This window comes from Danio rerio, chromosome 7 (assembly GCF_049306965.1).
Source record: "Danio rerio strain Tuebingen ecotype United States chromosome 7, GRCz12tu, whole genome shotgun sequence".
Lineage (NCBI taxonomy): Eukaryota > Metazoa > Chordata > Actinopteri > Cypriniformes > Danionidae > Danio > Danio rerio.
Genome location: NC_133182.1, coordinates 55,672,485 through 55,694,213, shown reverse-complemented (window position 1 = coordinate 55,694,213; position 21,729 = coordinate 55,672,485).

Below are 21,729 nucleotides of genomic sequence, written 5' to 3'. Positions count from 1 at the left end.
GAGGCCCCTAGGCGGAGGAACAGGGGGCTTCCTGGGGCCTCTACTGCAAGTCCAGGGAGAAAGGTGGACCCCTTGGTAGCTTGCTTGGGTCAGAGCCCCCTAGGTGGAGGTCAAGGGGGCATCCTCGGGCCTCTACTGCAATCCCAGGGAGAGTTGTGGACCCTTGTGAGCTTGCTGGGGTCAGAGGCCCCTGGGTGGAGGGCCAAGGGGCACCCTGGGGCCTATACTGCAAGTCCAGAGAGAGAGGTGGACCCCTGGGTAGCTTCCTGGGGTCAGAGGCCCCTAGGTGGAGGGCAAGGGGGCACCCTGGGGCCTCTACTGCAAGTCCAGGGAGAGAGGTGGACCCCTGGGTAGCATGCTAGGGTCGGAGGCAACTAGGTGGAGGGCCAGGGGACACCCTGGGGCCTATAGTGCATGTCCAGGGAGAGAAGTGGACACCTGGGTAGCTTGTTGGGGTCAGAAGCCCCTAGGTTTAGTGCCAGGGGGCTTCCTGGGGCCTCAACTGCAAGTCCAACGAGAAAGGTGGACCCCTGTGTAGCTTGCTGGGGTCAGAGGCCCCTAGGTGGAGGGTCAGGGGGCAACATGGGGCCTATCCTGCAAGTCCAGGGAGAGAGGTGGACCTCTGCGTAGCTTGCTGGGGTACGAGGCCCCTGGGTGGAGGGCGAGGGGGCACCCTGGGGCCTCTACTGCAAGTCCAGGGAGAGAGGTGGACCCCTGGGTAGCTTGCTGGGGTCAGAGGCCTCTAGGTGGAGGGCCAAGGGGCACCCTGGGGCCTATACTGCAAGTCCAGAGAGAGAGGTGGACCCCTGGGTAGCTTGCTGGGGTACGAGGCTCCTAGTTGGAGGGCCAGGGGGCACCCTGGGGCCTCTACTGCAAGCCCAGGGAGAGAGGTGGACCCCTGGTTAGCTTGCTGGGGTCGGAAGCCCCTTGGTGGAAGGCCAGGGGGCACCCTGGGGCCTATACTGCAAGTCCAGGGAGAGAGGTGGACCCATGGGTAGCTTATTGGGGTCAGAGGCCCCCAGGTGGAGGGCAAGGGGCACCCTGGGGCCTCTACTGCAAGTCCAGGGAGAGAGGTGGACCCCTGGGTAGCTTGCTGGGGTAAGAGGCCAATAAGTGGAGGGCCAGGGGGCACCCTGGGGCCTCTACTGCAAGTCCATGGAGAGAGTTGGACCCCTGGGTAGCTTCCTGGGGTCAGAGGCCCCTATGTGGAGGGCAAGGGGGCACCCTGGGGCCTCTACTGCAAGTCCAGGGAGAGAGGTGGACCCCTGGGTAGCATGCTGGGGTCGGAGGCAACTAGGTGGAGGGCCAGGGGACAACCTGGGGCCTAAACTGCAAGTCCAGGGAGAGAGGTGGACTCCTGGGTAGCTTGTTGGGGTCAGAAGCCCCTAGGTTTAGTGCCAAGGGGCTTCCTGGGGCCTCAACTGCAAGTCCCAGGAGAAAGGTGGACCCCTGTGTAGCTTGCTGGGGTCAGAGGCCCCTAGGTGGAGTGTCAGGGGGCACCCTGGGGCCTCTCCCGCAAGTCCAGGGAGAGAGGTGGACCTCTGGGTAGCCTGCTGGGGTACGAGGCCCCTAGGTGGAGGGCGAGGGGGCACCCTGGGGCCTCTACTGCAAGTCCAGGGAGAGATTTGGACCCCTGGGTAGCTTGCTGGGGTCAGAGGCCTCTAGGTGGAGGGCCAAGGGGCACCCTGGGGCCTATACTGCAAGTCCAGGAAGAGAGGTGGACCCCTGGGTAGCTTGCTGGGGTCTGTAGCCCATAGGTGGAGGGCCAGGGGGTACCCTGGGGCCTATACTGCAAGTCCAGGGAGAGAGGTGGACCCATAGGTAGCTTCCTAAGGTCAGAGGCCCCTAGGTGAAGGGCCAGGGGGCACCCTGGGGCCTATCCTGCAAGTCCAGGGAGAGAGGTGCACCCCTGGGTAGCTTGCTGGGGTACGAGGCCACTATGTGCAGGGCCAGGGGGCACCCTGGGGCCTCTACTGCAAGTCCAGGGAGAGAGGTGGACCCCTGGGTAGCTTCCTAAGGTCAGAGGCCCCTAGGTGGAGAGCCAGGGGGCACCCTGGGGCCTATCCTGCAAGTCCAGGGAGAGATGTGGACCCCTGGGTAGCTTGCTAGGGTACGAGGCCCCTAGGTGGACGGCCAGGGGGCACCCTGGGGCCTCTACTGCAAGTCCAGGTAGAGAGGAGGACCCCTGGGTAGCTTCCTAAGGTCAGAGGCCCCTAGGTGGAGGGCCAGGGGGCACCCTGGGGCCTATCCTGCAAGTCCAGGGAGAGATGTGGACCCCTGGGTAGCTTGCTAGGGTACGAAGCCCCTAGGTGGACGGCCAGGGGGCACCCTGGGGCCTCTACTGCAAGTCCAGGGAGAGAGGAGGACCCCTGGGTAGCTTGCTGGGGTCAGAGGCAACTAGATGGAGGGACAGGGGGTACCCTGGGGCCTATACTGCAAGTCCAAGGAGAGAGGTGGACCCCTGAGTAGCTTCCTGAGGTCAAAAGCCCCTAGGTGGAGGGCCAGGGGGCACCCTGGGGCCTATCCTGCGAGTCCAAGGAGAGAGGTGGACCCCTGGGTAGCTTACTGGGGTCAGAGTCCCCTAGATGGAGGGCCAGGAGGTACCCTAGGGCCTCTACTGCAAGTCCAGGGAGAGAGGTGGACCACTGGGTAGCTTACTGGGGTAAGAGGCCCCTAAGTGGAGGGCCAGGGGGCACCCTGGGGCCTCTACTGCAAGTCCATAGAGGGAGGTGGACCCCTGGGTAGTTTGCTGGGGGTCAGAGGCCCCTAGGCGGAGGGACAGGGGGCTTCCTGGGGCCTCTACTGCAAGTCCAGGGAGAAAGGTGGACCCCTTGGTAGCTTGCTTGGGTCAGAGCCCCCTAGGTGGAGGTCAAGGGGGCATCCTCGGGCCTCTACTGCAATCCCAGGGAGAGTTGTGGACCCTTGTGAGCTTGCTGGGGTCAGAGGCCCCTGGGTGGAGGGCCAAGGGGCACCCTGGGGCCTATACTGCAAGTCCAGAGAGAGAGGTGGACCCCTGGGTAGCTTCCTGGGGTCAGAGGCCCTTAGGTGGAGGGCAAGGGGGCACCCTGGGGCCTCTACTGCAAGTCCAGGGAGAGAGGTGGACCCCTGGGTAGCATGCTAGGGTCGGAGGCAACTAGGTGGAGGGCCAGGGGACACCCTGGGGCCTATAGTGCATGTCCAGGGAGAGAAGTGGACACCTGGGTAGCTTGTTGGGGTCAGAAGCCCCTAGGTTTAGTGCCAGGGGGCTTCCTGGGGCCTCAACTGCAAGTCCAACGAGAAAGGTGGACCCCTGTGTAGCTTGCTGGGGTCAGAGGCCCCTAGGTGGAGGGTCAGGGGGCAACATGGGGCCTATCCTGCAAGTCCAGGGAGAGAGGTGGACCTCTGCGTAGCTTGCTGGGGTACGAGGCCCCTGGGTGGAGGGCGAGGGGGCACCCTGGGGCCTCTACTGCAAGTCCAGGGAGAGAGGTGGACCCCTGGGTAGCTTGCTGGGGTCAGAGGCCTCTAGGTGGAGGGCCAAGGGGCACCCTGGGGCCTATACTGCAAGTCCAGAGAGAGAGGTGGACCCCTGGGTAGCTTCCTGGGGTCAGAGGCCCCTAGGTGGAGGGCAAGGGGGCACCCTGGGGCCTCTACTGCAATCCCAGGGAGAGTTGTGGACCCTTGTGTAGCTTGCTGGGGTAGGAGGCCCCTAGGAGGAGGGCCAGGGGGGCACCCTGGGGCCTCTACTGCAAGTTCAGGGAGAGAGGTGGACCCCTGGGTAGCTTGCTGGGGTCAGAGTCCCCTAGGTGGAGGGCCAGGAGGTACCCTAGGGCCTCTACTGCAAGTCCAGGGAGAGAGGTGGACCCCTGGGTAGCTTGCTGGGGTCAGAGGCAACTAGGTGGAGGGCCAGGAGGTACCCTGGGGCCTCTACTGCAAGTCCAGGGAGAGAGGTGGACCCCTGGGTAGCTTGCTGGGGTCAGAGGCAACTAGGTGGAGGGCCAGGGGGCACCCTAGGGTCTACACTGCAAGTCCAGGAAGAGAGGTGGACCCCTGGGTAGCTTCCTAAGGTCAGAGGAACCTAGGTGGAGGGCCAGGGGGCACCCTGGGGCCTATCCTGCAAATCCAGGGAGAGAGGTGGACCCCTGGGTAGCTTGCTGGGGTACGAGGCCCCTAGGTGGAGGGACAGGGGGCACCATGGGCCCTCTACTGCAAGTCCAGGGAGAGAGGTGGACCCCTGGGTAGCTTACTGAGGTCAAAGGCCCCTAGGTGGAGGGCCAGGGGGCACCCTGGGGCCTATCCTGCAAGTCCAAGGAGAGAGGTGGACCCCTGGGTAGCTTCCTAAGGTTAGAGGCCCCTAGGTGGAGGGCCAGGGGGCACCCTGGGGCCTATCCTGCAAGTTCAGGGAGAGAGGTGGACCCCTGGGTAGCTTGCTGGGGTCAGAGTCCCCTAGGTGGAGGGCCAGGAGGTACCCTAGGTTCTCTACTGCAAGTCCAGGGATACAGGTGGACCCCTGGGTAGCTTACTGGGGTCAGAGGCCCCTAGGTGGAGGGCCAGGGGCACCCTGGGGCCTCTACTGCAAGTCCAGGGAGAGAGGTGGACCCCTGGGTAGCTTGCTGGTGTCAGAGGCAACTAGGTGGAGGGACAGGGGGTACCCTGGGGCCTATACTGCAAGTCCAGGGAGAGAGGTGGACCCCTGGGTAGCTTCCTGAGATCAGAGGCCACTAGGTGGAGGGCCAGGGGGCACCCTGGGGCCTATCCTGCAAGTCCAGGGAGAGAGGTGGACCCCTGGGTAGCTTGCTGTGGTACAAAGCCCCTAGGTGGAGGGCCAGGGGGCACCCTGGGGCCTCTACTGCAAGTCCAGGGAGAGAGGTGGACCCCTGGGTAGCTTGCTGGGGTCAGAGGCCTCTAGGTGGAGGGCCATGGGGTACCCTGGGGCCTATCCTGCAAGTCCAGGGAGAGAGGTGGACCCCTGTGTAGCTTGCTGTGGTACAAAGCCCCTAGGTGGAGGGCCAGGGGGCACCCTGGGGCCTCTACTGCAAGTCCAGGGAGAGAGGTGGATCCCTGGGTAGCTTGCTGGGGTCTGAAGCCCATAGGTGGAGGGTCAGGGGGCACCCTGGGGCCTCTCCGCAAGTCCAGGGAGAGAGGTGGACCTCTGGTTAGCTTGCTGGGGTACGAGGCCCCTAGGTGGAGGGCGAGGGGGCACCCTGGGGCCTCTACTGCAAGTCCAGGGAGAGATGTGGACCCCTGGGTAGCTTGCTGGGGTCAGAGGCCTCTAGGTGGAGGGCCAAGGGGCACCCTGGGGCCTATACTGCAAGTCCAGGAAGAGAGGTGGACCCCTGGGTAGCTTGCTGGGGTCTGTAGCCCATAGGTGGAGGGCCAGGGGGTACCCTGGGGCCTATACTGCAAGTCCAGGGAGAGAGGTGGACCCCTGGGTAGCTTCCTAAGGTCAGAGGCTCCTAGGTGGAGGGCCAGGGGACACCCTGGGGCCTATCCTGCAAGTCCAGGGAGAGAGGTGGACCCCTGGGTAGCTTGCTGGGGTACGAGTCCCATAGGTGGAGGGCCAGGGGGCACCCTGGGGCCTCTACTGCAAGTCCAGGGAGAGAGGTGGACCCCTGGTTAGCTTGCTGGGGTCGGAAGCCCCTTGGTGGAAGGCCAGGGGGCACCCTGGGGCCTATACTGCAAGTCCAGGGAGAGAGGTGGACCCATGGGTAGCTTATTGGGGTCAGAGGCCCCCAGGTGGAGGGCAAGGGGCACCCTGGGGCCTCTACTTCAAGTCCAGGGAGAGAGGTGGACCCCTGGGTAGCATGCAGGGGTCAGAGGCAACTAGGTGGACGGCCAGGGGACACCCTGGGGCCTATACTGCAAGTCCAGAGAGAGAGGTGGACACCTGGGTAGCTTGTTGGGGTCAGAAGCCCCTAGGTTTAGTGCCAGGGGGCTTCCTGGGGCCTCAACTGCAAGTCCAAGGAGAAAGGTGGACCCCTGGGTAGCTTCCTGGGGTCAGAGACCCCTAGGTGGAGGGTCAGGAGGTACCCTAGGGCCTCTAATGCAAGTCCAGGGAGAGAGGTGGACCCCTGGGTAGCTTGCTGGGGTCAGAGGCAACTAGGTGGAGGGCCAGGGGGCACCCTGGGGCCTCTACTGCAAGGCCAGGGAGAGAGGTGGACCCCTTGGTAGCTTGCTGGGGTTAGAGACCCCTAGGTGGAGGGTCAGGGGGCAACCTGGGGCCTCTACTGCAAGTCTAGGGAGAGAGGTGGACCCATGGGTATCTAGCTGGGGTAAGAGGCCCCTAAGTGGAGGGCCAGGGGGCACCCTGGGGCCTCTACTGCAAGTCCAGGGAGAGAGGTGGACCCCTGGGTAGTTTGCTGGGGTCAGAGGCCCCTAGGCGGAGGGACAGGAGGCTTCCTGGGGCCTCTACTGCAAGTCCAGGGAGAAAGGTGGACCCCTGGGTAGCTTGCTGGGGTCAGAGGCCCCTGGGTGGAGGGCCAAGGGGCACCCTGGGGCCTATACTGCAAGTCCAGAGAGAGAGGTGGACCCCTGGGTAGCTTCCTGGGGTCAGAGGCCCCTAGGTGGAGGTCAAGGGGGCACCCTGGGGGCTCTACTGCAAGTCCAGGGAGAGAGGTGGACCCCTGGGTAGCATGCTGGGGTCGGAGGCAACTAGGTGGAGGGCCAGGGGACACCCTGGGGCCTATACTGCAAGTCCAGGGAGAGAGGTGGATCCCTGGGTAGCTTGCTGGGGTCTGAAGCCCATAGGTGGAGGGCCATGGGGTACCCTGGGGCCTATAATGCAAGTCCAGGGAGAGAGGTGGACACCTGGGTAGCTTGTTGGGGTCAGAAGCCCCTAGGTTTAGTGCCAGGGGGCTTCCTTGGGCCTCAACTGCAAGTCCAAGGAGAAAGGTGGACACCTGTGTAACTTGCTGGGGTCAGAGGTCCCTAGGTGGAGGGTCAGGGGGCTTCGTGGGGCCTCTACTGCAAGTCCAGGGAGAGATGTGGACCCCTGGGTAGCTTGCTGGGGTCGGAAGCCCCTTGGTGGAAGGCCAGGGGGCAACCTAGGGCCTATACTGCAAGTCCAGGGAGAGAGGTGGACCCATGGGTAGCTTACTGGGGTCAGAGGCCCCTAGGTTGAGGGCCAGGGGCACCCTGGGGCCTCTACTGCAAGTCCAGGGAGAGAGGTGGACCCCTGGGTAGCTTGCTGGTGTCTGAGGCAACTAGGTGGAGGGACAGGGGGTACCCTGGGGCCTATACTGCAAGTCCAGGGAGAGAGGTGGACCCCTGGGTAGCTTCCTGAGATCAGAGGCCACTAGGTGGAGGGTCAGGGGGCACCCTGGGGCCTGGCCCGCAAGTCCAGGGAGAGAGGTGGACCTCTGGTTAGCTTGCTGGGGTACGAGGCCCCTAGGTGGAGGGCGAGGGGGCACCCTGGGGCCTCTACTGCAAGTCCAGGGAGAGATGTGGACCCCTGGGTAGCTTGCTGGGGTCAGAGGCCTCTAGGTGGAGGGCCAAGGGGCACCCTGGGGCCTATACTGCAAGTCCAGGAAGAGAGGTGGACCCCTGGGTAGCTTGCTGGGGTCTGTAGCCCATAGGTGGAGGGCCAGGGGGTACCCTGGGGCCTATACTGCAAGTCCAGGGAGAGAGGTGGACCCCTGGGTAGCTTCCTAAGGTCAGAGGCCCCTAGGTGGAGGGCCAGGGGACACCATGGGGCCTATCCTGCAAGTCCAGGGAGAGAGGTGGACCCCTGGGTAGCTTGCTGGGGTACGAGGCCCATAGGTGGAGGGCCAGGGGGCACCCTGGGGCCTCTACTGCAAGTCCAGGGAGAGAGGTGGACCCCTGGGTAGCATCCTGGGGTCAGAGTCCCCTAGGTGGAGGGTCAGGAGGTACCCTAGGGCCTCTAATGCGAGTCCAGGGAGAGAGGTGGACCCCTGGGTAGCTTGCTGGGGTCAGAGGCAACTAGGTGGAGGGCCAGGGGGCACCCTAGGGTCTACACTGCAAGTCCAGGGAGAGAGGTGGACCCCTGGGAAGCTTCCTAAGGTCAGAGGCCCCTAGGTGGAGGGCCAGGGGGCACCCTGGGGCCTCTACTGCAAGTCCAGGGAGAGAGGAGGACCCCTGGGTAGCTTGCTGGGGTCAGAGGCAACTAGGTGGAGGGACAGGGGGTACCCTGGGGCCTATACTGCAAGTTCAAGGAGAGAGGTGGATCCCTGAGTAGCTTCCTGAGGTCAAAGGCCCCTAGGTGGAGGGCCAGGGGGCACCCTGGGGCCTATCCTGCAAGTCCAAGGAGAGAGGTGGACCCCTGGGTAGCTTGCTGGGGTACGAGGCCCCTAGTTGGAGGGCCAGGCGGCACCCTGTGGCCTCTACTGCAAGCCCAGGGAGAGAGGTGGACCCCTGGTTAGCTTGCTGGGGTCGGAAGCCCCTTGGTGGAAGGCCAGGGGGCACCCTGGGGCCTATACTGCAGGTCCAGGGAGAGAGGTGGACCCATGGGTAGCTTATTGGGGTCAGAGGCCCCCAGGTGGAGGGCAAGGGGCACCCTGGGGCCTCTACTTCAAGTCCAGGGAGAGAGGTGGACCCCTGGGTAGCATGCAGGGGTCAGAGGCAACTAGGTGGAGGGCCAGGGGACACCCTGGGGCCTATAATGCAAGTCCAGGGAGAAATGTGGACCCCTGGGTAGCTTGCTTGGGTCAGAGGCCCCTAGGTGGAGGTCAAGGGGGCACCCTGGGGCCTCTACTGCAATCCCAGGGAGAGTTGTGGACCCTTGTGTAGCTTGCTGGGGTCAAAGGCCCCTGGGTGGAGGGCCAAGGGGCACCCTGGGGCCTATACTGCAAGTCCAGAGAGAGAGGTGGACCCCTGGGTAGCTTCCTGGGGTCAGAGGCCCCCAGGTGGAGGGCAAGGGGCACCCTGGGGCCTCTACTTCAAGTCCAGGGAGAGAGGTGGACCCCTGGGTAGCATGCAGGGGTCAGAGGCAACTAGGTGGAGGGCCAGGGGACACCCTGGGGCCTATACTGCAAGTCCAGGGAGAGAGGTGGACCCCTGGGTAGCTTGTTGGGGTCAGAAGCCCCTAGGTTTAGTGCCAGGGGGCTTCCTGGGGCCTCAACTGCAAGTCCAAGGAGAAAGGTGGACCCCTGGGTAGCTTCCTGGGGTCAGAGACCCCTAGGTGGAGGGTCAGGAGGTACCCTAGGGCCTCTACTGCAAGTCCAGGGAGAGAGGTGGACCCCTGGATAGCTTGCTGGGGTCAGAGGCAACTAGGTGGAGGGCCAGGGGGCACCCTGGGGCCTCTACTGCAAGGCCAGGGAGAGAGGTGGACCCCTTGGTAGCTTGCTGGGGTTAGAGACCCCTAGCTGGAGGGTCAGGGGGCAACCTGGGGCCTCTACTGCAAGTCTAGGGAGAGAGGTGGACCCATGGGTATCTAGCTGGGGTACGAGGCCCCTAAGTGGAGGGCCAGGGGGCACCCTGGGGCCTCTACTGCAAGTCCAGGGAGAGAGGTGGACCCCTGGGTAGCTTGCTGTGGTACAAAGCCCCTAGGTGGAGGGCCAGGGGGCACCCTGGGGCCTCTACTGCAAGTCCAGGGAGAGAGGTGGATCCCTGGGTAGCTTGCTGGGGTCTGAAGCCCATAGGTGGAGGGTTAGGGGGCACCCTGGGGCCTATCCCGCAAGTCCAGGGAGAGAGGTGGACCTCTGGTTAGCTTGCTGGGGTACGAGGCCCCTAGGTGGAGGGCGAGGGGGCACCCTGGGGCCTCTACTGCAAGTCCAGGGAGAGATGTGGACCCCTGGGTAGCTTGCTGGGGTCAGAGGCCTCTAGGTGGAGGGCCAAGGGGCACCCTGGGGCCTATACTGCAAGTCCAGGAAGAGAGGTGGACCCCTGGGTAGCTTGCTGGGGTCTGTAGCCCATAGGTGGAGGGCCAGGGGGTACCCTGGGGCCTATACTGCAAGTCCAGGGAGAGAGGTGGACCCCTGGGTAGCTTCCTAAGGTCAGAGGCCCCTAGGTGGAGGGCCAGGGGACACCCTGTGGCCTATCCTGCAAGTCCAGGGAGAGAGGTGGACCCCTGGGTAGCTTGCTGGGGTACGAGGCCCATAGGTGGAGGGCCAGGGGGCACCCTTGGGCCTCTACTGCAAGTCCAGGGAGAGAGGTGGACCCCTGGGTAGCATCCTGGGGTCAGAGTCCACTAGGTGGAGGGTCAGGAGGTACCCTAGGGCCTCTAATGCGAGTCCAGGGAGAGAGGTGGACCCCTGGGTAGCTTGCTGGGGTCAGAGGCAACTAGGTGGAGGGCCAGGGGGCACCCTAGGGTCTACACTGCAAGTCCAAGGAGAGAGGTGGACCCCTGGGAAGCTTCCTAAGGTCAGAGGCCCCTAGGTGGAGGGCCAGGGGGCACCCTGGGGCCTATCCTGCAAGTCCAGGGAGAGATGTGGACCCCTGGGTAGCTTGCTAGGGTACGAGGCCCCTAGGTGGAGGGCCAGGGGGCACCCTGGGGCCTCTACTGCAAGTCCAGGGAAAGAGGAGGACCCCTGGGTAGCTTGCTGGGGTCAGAGGCATCTAGGTGGAGGGACAGGGGGTACCCTGGGGCCTATACTGCAAGTCCAAGGAGAGAGGTGGACCCCTGAGTAGCTTCCTGAGGTCAAAGGCCCCTAGGTGGAGGGCCAGGGGGCACCCTGGGGCCTATCCTGCAAGTCCAAGGAGAGAGGTGGACCCCTGGGTAGCTTGCTGGGGTACGAGGCTCCTAGTTGGAGGGCCAGGGGGCACCCTGGGGCCTCTACTGCAAGTCCAGGGAGAGAGGTGGACCCCTGGTTAGCTTGCTGGGGTCGGAAGCCCCTTGGTGGAAGGCCAGGGGGCACCCTGGGGCCTATACTGCAAGTCCAGGGAGAGAGGTGGACCCATGGGTAGCTTATTGGGGTCAGAGGCCCCCAGATGGAGGGCAAGGGGCACCCTGGGGCCTCTACTTCAAGTCCAGGGAGAGAGGTGGACCCCTGGGTAGCATGCAGGGGTCAGAGGCAACTAGGTGGAGGGCCAGGGGACACCCTGGGGCCTATACTGCAAGTCCAGAGAGAGAGGTGGACACCTGGGTAGCTTGTTGGGGTCAGAAGCCCCTAGGTTTAGTGCCAGGGGGCTTCCTGGGGCCTCAACTGCAAGTCCAAGGAGAAAAGTGGACCCCTGGGTAGCTTCCTCGGGTCAGAGACCCCTAGGTGGAGGGTCAGGAGGTACCCTAGGGCCTCTACTGCAAGTCCAGGAAGAGAGGTGGACCCCTGGGTAGCTTGCTGGGGTCAGAGGCAACTAGGTGGAGGGCCAGGGGGCACCCTGGGGCCTCTACTGCAAGGCCAGGGAGAGAGGTGGACCCCTTGGTAGCTTGCTGGGGTTAGAGACCCCTAGGTGGAGGGTCAGGGGGCAACCTGGGGCCTCTACTGCAAGTCTAGGGAGAGAGGTGGACCCATGGGTATCTAGCTGGGGTAAGAGGCCCCTAAGTGGAGGGCCAAGGGGCACCCTGGGGCCTCTACTGCAAGTCCAGGGAGAGAGGTGGACCCCTGGGTAGTTTGCTGGGGTCAGAGGCCCCCAGGCGGAGGGACAGGAGGCTTCCTGGGGCCTCTACTGCAAGTCCAGGGAGAAAGGTGGACCCCTGGGTAGCTTGCTGGGGTCAGAGGCCCCTGGGTGGAGGGCCAAGGGGCACCCTGGGGCCTATACTGCAAGTCCAGAGAGAGAGGTGGACCCCTGGGTAGCTTCCTGGGGTCAGAGGCCCCTAGGTGGAGGTCAAGGGGGCACCCTGGGGGCTCTACTGCAAGTCCAGGGAGAGAGGTGGACCCCTGGGTAGCATGCTGGGGTCGGAGGCAACTAGGTGGAGGGCCAGGGGACACCCTGGGGCCTATACTGCAAGTCCAGGGAGAGAGGTGGATCCCTGGGTAGCTTGCTGGGGTCTGAAGCCCATAGGTGGAGGGCCATGGGGTACCCTGGGGCCTATACTGCAAGTCCAGGGAGAGAGGTGGACACCTGGGTAGCTTGTTGGGGTCAGAAGCCCCTAGGTTTAGCGCCAGGGGGCTTCCTTGGGCCTCAACTGCAAGTCCAAGGAGAAAGGTGGACACCTGTGTAACTTGCTGGGGTCAGAGGTCCCTAGGTGGAGGGTCAGGGGGCACCCTGGGGCCTATCCTGCAAGTCCAGGGAGAGAGGTGGACCTCTGGGTAGCTTCTGGGGTATGAGGCCCCTCGGTGGAGGGCGAGGGGGCACCCTGGGGCCTCTACTGCAAGTCCAGGGAGAGAGGTGGACCCCTGGGTAGCTTGCTGTTGTCGTAGGCCCCCAGGTGGAGGGCCAGGGGGCTTCCTGGGGCTTCTACTGCAAGTCTAGGGAGAGAGGTGGACCCCTGGGTAGCTTGCTGGGGTCAGAGGCCCCTAGGTGGACGGCCAGGGGGCTTCGTGGGGCCTCTACTGCAAATCCAGGGAGAGATGTGGACCCCTGGGTAGCTTGCTGGGGTCGGAAGCCCCTTGGTGGAAGGCCAGGGGGCACCCTAGGGCCTATACTGCAAGTCCAGGGAGAGAGGTGGACCCATGGGTAGCTTACTGGGGTCAGAGGCCCCTAGGTTGAGGGCCAGGGGCACCCTGGGGCCTCTACTGCAAGTCCAGGGAGAGAGGTGGACCCCTGGGTAGCTTGCTGGTGTCTGAGGCAACTAGGTGGAGGGACAGGGGGTACCCTGGGGCCTATACTGCAAGTCCAGGGAGAGAGGTGGACCCCTGGGTAGCTTCCTGAGATCAGAGGCCACTAGGTGGAGGGTCAGGGGGCACCCTGGGGCCTATCCCGCAAGTCCAGGGAGAGAGGTGGACCTCTGGTTAGCTTGCTGGGGTACGAGGCCCCTAGGTGGAGGGCGAGGGGGCACCCTGGGGCCTCTACTGCAAGTCCAGGGAGAGATGTGGACCCCTGGGTAGCTTGCTGGGGTCAGAGTCCTCTAGGTGGAGGGCCAAGGGGCACCCTGGGGCCTATACTGCAAGTCCAGGAAGAGAGGTGGACCCCTGGGTAGCTTGCTGGGGTCTGTAGCCCATAGGTGGAGGGCCAGGGGGTACCCTGGGGCCTATACTGCAAGTCCAGGGAGAGAGGTGGACCCCTGGGTAGCTTCCTAAGGTCAGAGGCCCCTAGGTGGAGGGCCAGGGGACACCCTGGGGCCTATCCTGCAAGTCCAGGGAGAGAGGTGGACCCCTGGGTAGCTTGCTGGGGTACGAGGCCCATAGGTGGAGGGCCAGGGGGCACCCTGGGGCCTCTACTGCAAGTCCAGGGAGAGAGGTGGACCCCTGGGTAGCATCCTGGGGTCAGAGTCCCCTAGGTGGAGGGTCAGGGGGTACCCTAGGGCCTCTAATGCGAGTCCTGGGAGAGAGGTGGACCCCTGGGTAGCTTGCTGGGGTCAGAGGCAACTAGGTGGAGGGCCAGGGGGCACCCTAGGGTCTACACTGCAAGTCCAGGAAGAGAAGTGGACCCCTGGGAAGCTTCCAAAGGTCAGAGGCCCCTAGGTGGAGGGCCAGGGGGCACCCTGGGGCCTCTACTGCAAGTCCAGGGAGAGAGGAGGACCCCTGGGTAGCTTGCTGGGGTCAGAGGCAACTAGGTGGAGGGTCAGGGGGCTTCGTGGGGCCTCTACTGCAAGTCCAGGGAGAGATGTGGACCCCTGGGTAGCTTGCTGGGGTCGGAAGCCCCTTGGTGGAAGGCCAGGGGGCACCCTAGGGCCTATACTGCAAGTCCAGGGAGAGAGGTGGACCCATGGGTAGCTTACTGGGGTCAGAGGCCCCTAGGTTGAGGGCCAGGGGCACCCTGGGGCCTCTACTGCAAGTCCAGGGAGAGAGGTGGACCCCTGGGTAGCTTGCTGGTGTCTGAGGCAACTAGGTGGAGGGACAGGGGGTACCCTGGGGCCTATACTGCAAGTCCAGGGAGAGAGGTGGACCCCTGGGTAGCTTCCTGAGATCAGAGGCCACTAGGTGGAGGGTCAGGGGGCACCCTGGGGCCTATCCCGCAAGTCCAGGGAGAGAGGTGGACCTCTGGTTAGCTTGCTGGGGTACGAGGCCCCTAGGTGGAGGGCGAGGGGGCACCCTGGGGCCTCTACTGCAAGTCCAGGGAGAGATGTGGACCCCTGGGTAGCTTGCTGGGGTCAGAGGCCTCTAGGTGGAGGGCCAAGGGGCACCCTGGGGCCTATACTGCAAGTCCAGGAAGAGAGGTGGACCCCTGGGTAGCTTGCTGGGGTCTGTAGCCCATAGGTGGAGGGCCAGGGGGTACCCTGGGGCCTATACTGCAAGTCCAGGGAGAGAGGTGGACCCCTGGGTAGCTTCCTAAGGTCAGAGGCCCCTAGGTGGAGGGCCAGGGGACACCATGGGGCCTATCCTGCAAGTCCAGGGAGAGAGGTGGACCCCTGGGTAGCTTGCTGGGGTACGAGGCCCATAGGTGGAGGGCCAGGGGGCACCCTGGGGCCTCTACTGCAAGTCCAGGGAGAGAGGTGGACCCCTGGGTAGCATCCTGGGGTCAGAGTCCCCTAGGTGGAGGGTCAGGAGGTACCCTAGGGCCTCTAATGCGAGTCCAGGGAGAGAGGTGGACCCCTGGGTAGCTTGCTGGGGTCAGAGGCAACTAGGTGGAGGGCCAGGGGGCACCCTAGGGTCTACACTGCAAGTCCAGGGAGAGAGGTGGACCCCTGGGAAGCTTCCTAAGGTCAGAGGCCCCTAGGTGGAGGGCCAGGGGGCACCCTGGGGCCTCTACTGCAAGTCCAGGGAGAGAGGAGGACCCCTGGGTAGCTTGCTGGGGTCAGAGGCAACTAGGTGGAGGGACAGGGGGTACCCTGGGGCCTATACTGCAAGTTCAAGGAGAGAGGTGGATCCCTGAGTAGCTTCCTGAGGTCAAAGGCCCCTAGGTGGAGGGCCAGGGGGCACCCTGGGGCCTATCCTGCAAGTCCAAGGAGAGAGGTGGACCCCTGGGTAGCTTGCTGGGGTACGAGGCCCCTAGTTGGAGGGCCAGGCGGCACCCTGTGGCCTCTACTGCAAGCCCAGGGAGAGAGGTGGACCCCTGGTTAGCTTGCTGGGGTCGGAAGCCCCTTGGTGGAAGGCCAGGGGGCACCCTGGGGCCTATACTGCAGGTCCAGGGAGAGAGGTGGACCCATGGGTAGCTTATTGGGGTCAGAGGCCCCCAGGTGGAGGGCAAGGGGCACCCTGGGGCCTCTACTTCAAGTCCAGGGAGAGAGGTGGACCCCTGGGTAGCATGCAGGGGTCAGAGGCAACTAGGTGGAGGGCCAGGGGACACCCTGGGGCCTATAATGCAAGTCCAGGGAGAAATGTGGACCCCTGGGTAGCTTGCTTGGGTCAGAGGCCCCTAGGTGGAGGTCAAGGGGGCACCCTGGGGCCTCTACTGCAATCCCAGGGAGAGTTGTGGACCCTTGTGTAGCTTGCTGGGGTCAAAGGCCCCTGGGTGGAGGGCCAAGGGGCACCCTGGGGCCTATACTGCAAGTCCAGAGAGAGAGGTGGACCCCTGGGTAGCTTCCTGGGGTCAGAGGCCCCCAGGTGGAGGGCAAGGGGCACCCTGGGGCCTCTACTTCAAGTCCAGGGAGAGAGGTGGACCCCTGGGTAGCATGCAGGGGTCAGAGGCAACTAGGTGGAGGGCCAGGGGACACCCTGGGGCCTATACTGCAAGTCCAGGGAGAGAGGTGGACCCCTGGGTAGCTTGTTGGGGTCAGAAGCCCCTAGGTTTAGTGCCAGGGGGCTTCCTGGGGCCTCAACTGCAAGTCCAAGGAGAAAGGTGGACCCCTGGGTAGCTTCCTGGGGTCAGAGACCCCTAGGTGGAGGGTCAGGAGGTACCCTAGGGCCTCTACTGCAAGTCCAGGGAGAGAGGTGGACCCCTGGATAGCTTGCTGGGGTCAGAGGCAACTAGGTGGAGGGCCAGGGGGCACCCTGGGGCCTCTACTGCAAGGCCAGGGAGAGAGGTGGACCCCTTGGTAGCTTGCTGGGGTTAGAGACCCCTAGCTGGAGGGTCAGGGGGCAACCTGGGGCCTCTACTGCAAGTCTAGGGAGAGAGGTGGACCCATGGGTATCTAGCTGGGGTACGAGGCCCCTAAGTGGAGGGCCAGGGGGCACCCTGGGGCCTCTACTGCAAGTCCAGGGAGAGAGGTGGACCCCTGGGTAGCTTGCTGTGGTACAAAGCCCCTAGGTGGAGGGCCAGGGGGCACCCTGGGGCCTCTACTGCAAGTCCAGGGAGAGAGGTGGATCCCTGGGTAGCTTGCTGGGGTCTGAAGCCCATAGGTGGAGGGTTAGGGGGCACCCTGGGGCCTATCCCGCAAGTCCAGGGAGAGAGGTGGACCTCTGGTTAGCTTGCTGGGGTACGAGGCCCCTAGGTGGAGGGCGAGGGGGCACCCTGGGGCCTCTACTGCAAGTCCAGGGAGAGATGTGGACCCCTGGGTAGCTTGCTGGGGTCAGAGGCCTCTAGGTGGAGGGCCAAGGGGCACCCTGGGGCCTATACTGCAAGTCCAGGAAGAGAGGTGGACCCCTGGGTAGCTTGCTGGGGTCTGTAGCCCATAGGTGGAGGGCCAGGGGGTACCCTGGGGCCTATACTGCAAGTCCAGGGAGAGAGGTGGACCCCTGGGTAGCTTCCTAAGGTCAGAGGCCCCTAGGTGGAGGGCCAGGGGACACCCTGTGGCCTATCCTGCAAGTCCAGGGAGAGAGGTGGACCCCTGGGTAGCTTGCTGGGGTACGAGGCCCATAGGTGGAGGGCCAGGGGGCACCCTTGGGCCTCTACTGCAAGTCCAGGGAGAGAGGTGGACCCCTGGGTAGCATCCTGGGGTCAGAGTCCACTAGGTGGAGGGTCAGGAGGTACCCTAGGGCCTCTAATGCGAGTCCAGGGAGAGAGGTGGACCCCTGGGTAGCTTGCTGGGGTCAGAGGCAACTAGGTGGAGGGCCAGGGGGCACCCTAGGGTCTACACTGCAAGTCCAAGGAGAGAGGTGGACCCCTGGGAAGCTTCCTAAGGTCAGAGGCCCCTAGGTGGAGGGCCAGGGGGCACCCTGGGGCCTATCCTGCAAGTCCAGGGAGAGATGTGGACCCCTGGGTAGCTTGCTAGGGTACGAGGCCCCTAGGTGGAGGGCCAGGGGGCACCCTGGGGCCTCTACTGCAAGTCCAGGGAAAGAGGAGGACCCCTGGGTAGCTTGCTGGGGTCAGAGGCATCTAGGTGGAGGGACAGGGGGTACCCTGGGGCCTATACTGCAAGTCCAAGGAGAGAGGTGGACCCCTGAGTAGCTTCCTGAGGTCAAAGGCCCCTAGGTGGAGGGCCAGGGGGCACCCTGGGGCCTATCCTGCAAGTCCAAGGAGAGAGGTGGACCCCTGGGTAGCTTGCTGGGGTACGAGGCTCCTAGTTGGAGGGCCAGGGGGCACCCTGGGGCCTCTACTGCAAGTCCAGGGAGAGAGGTGGACCCCTGGTTAGCTTGCTGGGGTCGGAAGCCCCTTGGTGGAAGGCCAGGGGGCACCCTGGGGCCTATACTGCAAGTCCAGGGAGAGAGGTGGACCCATGGGTAGCTTATTGGGGTCAGAGGCCCCCAGATGGAGGGCAAGGGGCACCCTGGGGCCTCTACTTCAAGTCCAGGGAGAGAGGTGGACCCCTGGGTAGCATGCAGGGGTCAGAGGCAACTAGGTGGAGGGCCAGGGGACACCCTGGGGCCTATACTGCAAGTCCAGAGAGAGAGGTGGACACCTGGGTAGCTTGTTGGGGTCAGAAGCCCCTAGGTTTAGTGCCAGGGGGCTTCCTGGGGCCTCAACTGCAAGTCCAAGGAGAAAAGTGGACCCCTGGGTAGCTTCCTCGGGTCAGAGACCCCTAGGTGGAGGGTCAGGAGGTACCCTAGGGCCTCTACTGCAAGTCCAGGAAGAGAGGTGGACCCCTGGGTAGCTTGCTGGGGTCAGAGGCAACTAGGTGGAGGGCCAGGGGGCACCCTGGGGCCTCTACTGCAAGGCCAGGGAGAGAGGTGGACCCCTTGGTAGCTTGCTGGGGTTAGAGACCCCTAGGTGGAGGGTCAGGGGGCAACCTGGGGCCTCTACTGCAAGTCTAGGGAGAGAGGTGGACCCATGGGTATCTAGCTGGGGTAAGAGGCCCCTAAGTGGAGGGCCAGGGGGCACCCTGGGGCCTCTACTGCAAGTCCAGGGAGAGAGGTGGACCCCTGGGTAGTTTGCTGGGGTCAGAGGCCCCTAGGCGGAGGGACAGGAGGCTTCCTGGGGCCTCTACTGCAAGTCCAGGGAGAAAGGTGGACCCCTGGGTAGCTTGCTGGGGTCAGAGGCCCCTGGGTGGAGGGCCAAGGGGCACCCTGGGGCCTATACTGCAAGTCCAGAGAGAGAGGTGGACCCCTGGGTAGCTTCCTGGGGTCAGAGGCCCCTAGGTGGAGGTCAAGGGGGCACCCTGGGGGCTCTACTGCAAGTCCAGGGAGAGAGGTGGACCCCTGGGTAGCATGCTGGGGTCGGAGGCAACTAGGTGGAGGGCCAGGGGACACCCTGGGGCCTATACTGCAAGTCCAGGGAGAGAGGTGGATCCCTGGGTAGCTTGCTGGGGTCTGAAGCCCATAGGTGGAGGGCCATGGGGTACCCTGGGGCCTATACTGCAAGTCCAGGGAGAGAGGTGGACACCTGGGTAGCTTGTTGGGGTCAGAAGCCCCTAGGTTTAGCGCCAGGGGGCTTCCTTGGGCCTCAACTGCAAGTCCAAGGAGAAAGGTGGACACCTGTGTAACTTGCTGGGGTCAGAGGTCCCTAGGTGGAGGGTCAGGGGGCACCCTGGGGCCTATCCTGCAAGTCCAGGGAGAGAGGTGGACCTCTGGGTAGCTTCTGGGGTATGAGGCCCCTCGGTGGAGGGCGAGGGGGCACCCTGGGGCCTCTACTGCAAGTCCAGGGAGAGAGGTGGACCCCTGGGTAGCTTGCTGTTGTCGTAGGCCCCCAGGTGGAGGGCCAGGGGGCTTCCTGGGGCTTCTACTGCAAGTCTAGGGAGAGAGGTGGACCCCTGGGTAGCTTGCTGGGGTCAGAGGCCCCTAGGTGGACGGCCAGGGGGCTTCGTGGGGCCTCTACTGCAAATCCAGGGAGAGATGTGGACCCCTGGGTAGCTTGCTGGGGTCGGAAGCCCCTTGGTGGAAGGCCAGGGGGCACCCTAGGGCCTATACTGCAAGTCCAGGGAGAGAGGTGGACCCATGGGTAGCTTACTGGGGTCAGAGGCCCCTAGGTTGAGGGCCAGGGGCACCCTGGGGCCTCTACTGCAAGTCCAGGGAGAGAGGTGGACCCCTGGGTAGCTTGCTGGTGTCTGAGGCAACTAGGTGGAGGGACAGGGGGTACCCTGGGGCCTATACTGCAAGTCCAGGGAGAGAGGTGGACCCCTGGGTAGCTTCCTGAGATCAGAGGCCACTAGGTGGAGGGTCAGGGGGCACCCTGGGGCCTATCCCGCAAGTCCAGGGAGAGAGGTGGACCTCTGGTTAGCTTGCTGGGGTACGAGGCCCCTAGGTGGAGGGCGAGGGGGCACCCTGGGGCCTCTACTGCAAGTCCAGGGAGAGATGTGGACCCCTGGGTAGCTTGCTGGGGTCAGAGTCCTCTAGGTGGAGGGCCAAGGGGCACCCTGGGGCCTATACTGCAAGTCCAGGAAGAGAGGTGGACCCCTGGGTAGCTTGCTGGGGTCTGTAGCCCATAGGTGGAGGGCCAGGGGGTACCCTGGGGCCTATACTGCAAGTCCAGGGAGAGAGGTGGACCCCTGGGTAGCTTCCTAAGGTCAGAGGCCCCTAGGTGGAGGGCCAGGGGACACCCTGGGGCCTATCCTGCAAGTCCAGGGAGAGAGGTGGACCCCTGGGTAGCTTGCTGGGGTACGAGGCCCATAGGTGGAGGGCCAGGGGGCACCCTGGGGCCTCTACTGCAAGTCCAGGGAGAGAGGTGGACCCCTGGGTAGCATCCTGGGGTCAGAGTCCCCTAGGTGGAGGGTCAGGGGGTACCCTAGGGCCTCTAATGCGAGTCCTGGGAGAGAGGTGGACCCCTGGGTAGCTTGCTGGGGTCAGAGGCAACTAGGTGGAGGGCCAGGGGGCACCCTAGGGTCTACACTGCAAGTCCAGGAAGAGAAGTGGACCCCTGGGAAGCTTCCAAAGGTCAGAGGCCCCTAGGTGGAGGGCCAGGGGGCACCCTGGGGCCTCTACTGCAAGTCCAGGGAGAGAGGAGGACCCCTGGGTAGCTTGCTGGGGTCAGAGGCAACTAGGTGGAGGGACAGGGGGTACCCTGGGGCCTATACTGCAAGTTCAAGGAGAGAGGTGGATCCCTGAGTAGCTTCCTGAGGTCAAAGGCCCCTAGGTGGAGGGCCAGGGGGCACCCTGGGGCCTATCCTGCAAGTCCAAGGAGAGAGGTGGACCCCTGGGTAGCTTGCTGGGGTACGAGGCCCCTAGTTGGAGGGCCAGGCGGCACCCTGTGGCCTCTACTGCAAGCCCAGGGAGAGAGGTGGACCCCTGGTTAGCTTGCTGGGGTCGGAAGCCCCTTGGTGGAAGGCCAGGGGGCACCCTGGGGCCTATACTGCAAGTCCAGGGAGAGAGGTGGACCCATGGGTAGCTTATTGGGGTCAGAGGCCCCCAGGTGGAGGGCAAGGGGCACCCTGGGGTCTCTACTTCAAGTCCAGGGAGAGAGGTGGACCCCTGGGTAGCATGCAGGGGTCAGAGGCAACTAGGTGGAGGGCCAGGGGACACCCTGGGGCCTATACTGCAAGTCCAGGGAGAAAGGTGGACCCCTGGGTAGCTTGCTTGGGTCAGAGGCCCCTAGGTGGAGGTCAAGGGGGCACCCTGGGGCCTCTACTTCAAGTCCAGGGAGAGAGGTGGACCCCTGGGTAGCATGCAGGGGTCAGAGGCAACTAGGTGGAGGGCCAGGGGACACCCTGGGGCCTATACTGCAAGTCCAGGGAGAAAGGTGGACCCCTGGGTAGCTTGCTTGGGTCAGAGGCCCCTAGGTGGAGGTCAAGGGGGCACCCTGGGGCCTCTACTGCAATCCCAGGGAGAGTTGTGGACCCTTGTGTAGCTTGCTGGGGTCAAAGGCCCCTGGGTGGAGGGCCAAGGGGCACCCTGGGGCCTATACTGCAAGTCCAGAGAGAGAGGTGGACCCCTGGGTAGCTTCCTGGGGTCAAAGGCCCCCAGGTGGAGGGCAAGGGGCACCCTGGGGCCTCTACTTCAAGTCCAGGGAGAGAGTTGGACCCCTGGGTAGCATGCAGGGGTTAGAGGCAACTAGGTGGAGGGCCAGGGGACACCCTGGGGCCTATACTGCAAGTCCAGGGAGAGAGGTGGACACCTGGGTAGCTTGTTGGGGTCAGAAGCCCCTAGGTTTAGTGCCAGGGGGCTTCCTGGGGCCTCAACTGCAAGTCCAAGGAGAAAAGTGGACCCCTGGGTAGCTTCCTGGGGTCAAAGACCCCTAGGTGGAGGGTCAGGAGGTACCCTAGGGCCTCTACTGCAAGTCCAGGGAGAGAGGTGGACCCCTGGATAGCTTGCTGGGGTCAGAGGCAACTAGGTGGAGGGCCAGGGGGCACCCTGGGGCCTCTACTGCAAAACCAGGGAGAGAGGTGGACCCCTTGGTAGCTTGCTGGGGTTAGAGACCCCTAGCTGGAGAGTCAGGGGGCAACCTGGGGCCTCTACTGCAAAGTCTAGGGAGAGAGGTGGACCCATGGGTATCTAGCTGGGGTACGAGGCCCCTAAGTGGAGGGCCAGGGGGCACCCTGGGGCCTCTACTGCAAGTCCAGGGAGAGAGTTGGACCCCTGGGTAGTTTGCTGGGGTCAGAGGCAACTAGGTGGAGGGACAGGGGGTACCCTG